Here is a 4,970-nt window from a genome sequence, read left to right as displayed (position 1 = left end):
GGTGATAGGGAGAGGTCACTCTGGCTATGTAAACATTGGATCAATTCTAGGGGCAGGAGGGAGTTAATTCCATGATAAAATAGGCCCAACCAGGAATTTGGACTCAAGCCAACAAACTGGGGATTGACTAAATTTCTCACAGTAGCCTCAGGCAGGCCTAATCCCATATCATTCCAAGGCAGATGAAAATTCATGCTATTTTTATAGTCTTCCAGAATTTTTTCACACATCTCAGGGTAACCCAATCCAAATTTAAAGAACCAGAACTGTTGGGACTTTTTTTTTCCAATTAAGTTTTAACACTCAGTTTTCTTCTCCTTGGGATGAATATTATACAACTAAAAAGTACTTTAAATACATTTTGACCTTCTGGATATACTCATGTATTTGATTTTGTATCTATGTATCAAATATATACGTATATATACATTATATAGCATGAAGTTTTAATATTATATATTTGTTAATATTTTATTAATATGTTTTGTCTTTTAATTTATTTAAATTATGTTTAATATTAGTATTATATTTGTTATGTACATACATGTTTATGTACATGTATGTATATGTGTATATGTGTAAGTATGTATTATGTGGGTGTGTATATGTATATACATGTATATGTATGTGTGTATGTGTGTATGTATGCAGCTAGATGTCACAGGGAATAGAGTGCCAGGCCTGGAGTCAGGAAGACCTGAGTTCGAATCTGTCCTCTTACACTTCCTAGCTGTGTGACCCTGACCAAGTCACTTAACCCTGTTTGCCTCAGTTCCCCATCTGTAAAAATAAGTTGGAGAAGGAAATGGCAAACCACTAGCATGTTTGCCAAGAAAATCACAAAAGAGGTCATGAAGAATCAGACATGACTGAAAATGATTAAATAATAACACTATGAATGTGTGTGTATAAACAAACTTTATGTAGCACTTGAGGCATCTCTTTCTGAGAGGCTGGGTCCCCAGAAAGACTATCCCAGGTTCAAAGTGTTCTCAATTTAATATAAATCCATTCAGAAAAAATATATAGGTTATAAGCCCTCATGTATATATTCGTTTTACTAGTCAGCCAGAGGGTACAATTAGTTTAAAGAACAGTCATTAGTGAAATGGCATAGTTAGAAAAGAAGCAATAGAGTATTTCTCCCATAAACCTAGGGTACAGTGTCCCACAAAAGTCTTAGAATTGCTTTAAGCTATCTGTGCAGTATTTAAGCTATTAAAATATCCAAACTATTAAAGTTTAAAACAACATTAAGACTTAAACCTGTATTTGTGGGAGAGTATTCCCTGGGTAAATGGTAGAAATACTCAATTACCTTTTTTCCCCCTTACTCAGCTATTTCATTAAAGGACTATTCTTTAAACTAATTCTTTATTTTTGTTTTTTTACCCATTCAAATGCCATTTGGCTACTGTCCTTGGTCTAAGCAATGAGCCTGGCAGAAAACTCTAATGTGAAAACTTGTCATCATCCGGAAAGAAGCCAAGGGAGATGAATCAAATATTTCTCCAGAATCCTATTGCTTAGGCTCGAGGAGGCAGTTTCTTTCACATAGGAGGGAGTGTAAAAAACTTATAGTGTCCTTGTGAAAAGCCTCAAACTCCCCAAATCCTAGCACACCCTGCACCAGCATTCCCAAATCAACTGGGCTATTTTTAGTGACCAGGCTGAAAGTCATTTAGGCAATCAGTTTGGGTTTCAAGAGGGAGAATTTGTGCATGGTGTGTGTGTGTGTGTGTGTGTGTGTGTGTGCTTTGAGGACATATCTTCAAGATTTCACCTAAGGACTCCTCTTAACCCATTTGCTTTCCAGCGCTGAAGCTGAGATTGCTTGGCCTTCCTTATATATCTATTTTCCTATATTTGAAGTTTGCTTGCTAATGGTCTATAATGCTAATGGTATGGGTCAGTAATGCAGCTGGAAGGGGATTCTCTTAGAAAATTACTCTTTAGTTTAAACAGGCAACAAGAAAGGCTGAGGAATTCTGCTACCCTTGGAGTGAGATTCCAGTTAGGTTTCATCATTTTGTCATTAAGTCGAATTTTTTTTTGTGTTGGTGGTTGTATCTTCATTCTATTTCTCCTGGTTTCTGATGTTACCATTAAAAAAAGAAAAGTTTGTTCTTTATTTTTTTCAATGGTAGCTTTGGTAAACACTTCCTCTTCTCTTCTTCTACCCTATCCCATGACTAACTCTGAAGCCTCTTAATGAGAGTTCCCCTGGAAACATTCTTTCCAACCCCTCTCCAGCTCTCTGAACTGGCCCTATTTAAGGGAGACCTCTTTTGCCTTTGGGTCCCTCTTGCCTTCACTGGCAGATGTTGGAGAAGGTACTTCTACTGTCCCACCACTCTGATTCAGACTGGTGCCGAGTACACTCCACAACAAGCACATAACCATTACCACACATACCTGTCCCATAGAATTTATAGAGGTCACGTACACTGCATGGAATCCAGGGCAACTGTTTTAGCAAACTCTTCACCTTTCAGAGTATGAGTTCCCTATTCATGTGCACAGCCAGATCTCCAAAGTGCAAAAGCATCTGGTCAGTGGCTGGCTGTTATTCTATGACACCACCAACCATAGATTACCATAATGGCCATACAGATGAAGAGGTAGAAGTAGTCTGTCTAGTAATAAACCCAACACGCTTCCCACATGCACAGGACTTTTGCATCCTGAAGCTCCTGCTTAAAACACAGAAGGGTCCAGCAATGGCAGAAACCCTGAGAGAAACTGCATGCTGGTAAAAACACTGATGGACCAGCCAAAGTAGCTCAGGAAGGTATAGCAGCTGTTTTTTCTATGTCCTCATCCTGAGCAGAACTGACAAAGATCATGTGTGGAGCACCAGAAAGTATCTGATTCATCTAGAACCTCAACCACGATGGGGAGCCACCAGGTCTGACATACCCTGGGAGTAACCAGTGATTAGGTTGTGTACTGCACAGTGCAGCAAAATTCTCCTCGTGCTCTCCACATTTGGATTGTCTTCTCTTCAGAAGAATCGACTGCTCCACCCTGTCCAAACTACATCTTTGTCAATGTGGCGCCAGAATTCTTTCTGCTCTTCTGGAGTCATTGAAAGCCTTTTCTGCTGGATCTTTGAGTATCCACCTCTCTTCTGCACCTTTAGTACCTCTTGCTCGTTGAATATAGACTGTAATAGCATATGTTATGTCATGTTTTGTCATGGCTATAATAGCATAGCAGGAAGGGTCAGACTTCGCCCCAAATGGATGCATCAATGGCCTTATATAGCTTATATTCCTCTTCTACCCACCCAGACTCATTCAAGTAGTTAAGCCCTGTGCAGAATCCACCTCTTTATACATATTTTCCTCTTGGTGGGTCTATGAAGAAAGAAACTTGAGACATTGGGTAAAGAACTTTATACAAGTTTTTTTCATTGGAAACCTGGTCTTTGAGATGACTCTCAGAACAGTGTTTCCACTGCTGAAAAACTTCTGACAGTTTATCCCTGCCACCATGGTGAAAATGGAAGATCTTGTATTGACGTTCTTGGCTAGCAACAACCAGCTTCCCACTGGTACAGATCTCATCACTAAAGAAAAGGCAGAGAGGCCTCATTTGTCCCAAGTCAACCCCAAATAACAGACAGATCTGTTTGAGGCAAACATCTTTTGTCGCTCATCCCATTTGAAGTTTTTCAGTTAGCCACTGTTCTGACGAAAGTGAAGGCTGGTGTCAAGGCTGGAGATGGAGCAGGTGGAACAGGTCATGTGATTGTCACATGTCTCTCTGTCATCATTGTCCAGAAAAACAGAATTGATGCTGTCTGTAAGGGATTCACTTATTGGCTAGAGACAGAGTGGTGAAGAAAAGGCATCAGAATTAGAATCAAAAGTACTGCCCGTGCTCACGTCATCAGAAGAAAGCTCCGAGGAGCCTTCCTCTTCTCCAGGCTCTGGACTCAATTCTGGCTTCTTCTCTGTCCCATCCATTGACAATTCAGAGCTATTTGGCTCATCTTGAGAACTGATAGTAGATAAGATTTCTGAGTTACTATGGACAGACTGGGTAGCTTGGATAGGACCATCTGTCCCCAAGCCTTGGGATAGTTTTTCCCCATCATCTAATAAACTTCTTCCTCATCTTGGAAACTTTGGGCCACAACCAAGATATCCTCATTCTTAGGGATCAGAGGGTATCTTGGTTTCACAGGGGATGGCTGATGAGGCTCTCCAGAGTCCCGAGCATGGCCAGGGAGCTTGCTTTCAGGGGTGATTTAGGGGAGCTTTCAGGAGTGGTATAGCTCAGGGCCTCTTTGTCTTGTCTCTGGATCTTGGAGTTAGGGAACTAAGCAAGGTCCCCAGAAGTTCATCCTTTTCCATGCAGAAGCACAAACAAACTGAGAGATGCTCCCCAAGGCCCTGCAGCATTTCCAGGGGATGGACACAGACATTGTTCTTTGAGTAGATGATCTCCACATCCAATACTGTGAAAGGGTCACTGCTGCAATTGGGGTTGAGGGTTAGGACGTCAGTGGCTTTTGAGGAGGCTCCAGCAAAATTGCCAGGGGAATATTTCCATTATCCACAAGAACAAGTGCTAAGTAAGAGATCAATTTATAGATGGGCATTAATTGTTAGTAGGAGCTTGTGGTAGAGGTAGAAGGTCTTATAGACCCTGGATTTCTATGAATAACTTAGCAGTAAGCCACACTGCTCTGACTGGGGCTCCAGGTACACACTGGGCTGGACTCACTTTTGGCTGGATGATCTGCATGAACTCCTCGCCTAAAGGCAAGATGGGACAGAGCCATAGACTCACCATTTGTAGAAAACTACAATCATTGGGGTGTCTGTCTAATGAGGAGGGTCTTTTTTTGAGGGGGTCTCCTAAAATAAATATTTTGATAAACAGTTAAAAAAAAAGAAAACTATAGCCATCTTTTTCTATGCCTTCATCCATTTACCTTTCTGTGACCTTTTCTTCTCCAT

General features: G+C 40.9%; 1 pseudogene; it reads right to left on the bottom strand.

Moving 5' to 3' along the window:
• Positions 1-2,268: 2,268 nt before the first annotated feature.
• LOC114053154 lies at positions 2,269-4,609 on the bottom strand (annotated as a pseudogene).
• Positions 4,610-4,970: the final 361 nt, after the last annotated feature.

Source organism: Vombatus ursinus, unplaced genomic scaffold (assembly GCF_900497805.2).
Source record: "Vombatus ursinus unplaced genomic scaffold, bare-nosed wombat genome assembly UNPS02014810.1, whole genome shotgun sequence".
In the NCBI taxonomy this organism is placed as follows: domain Eukaryota; kingdom Metazoa; phylum Chordata; class Mammalia; order Diprotodontia; family Vombatidae; genus Vombatus; species Vombatus ursinus.
Note: the sequence above shows the minus strand (reverse complement) of the source record. Positions and strands in the feature narration are given on the sequence as shown.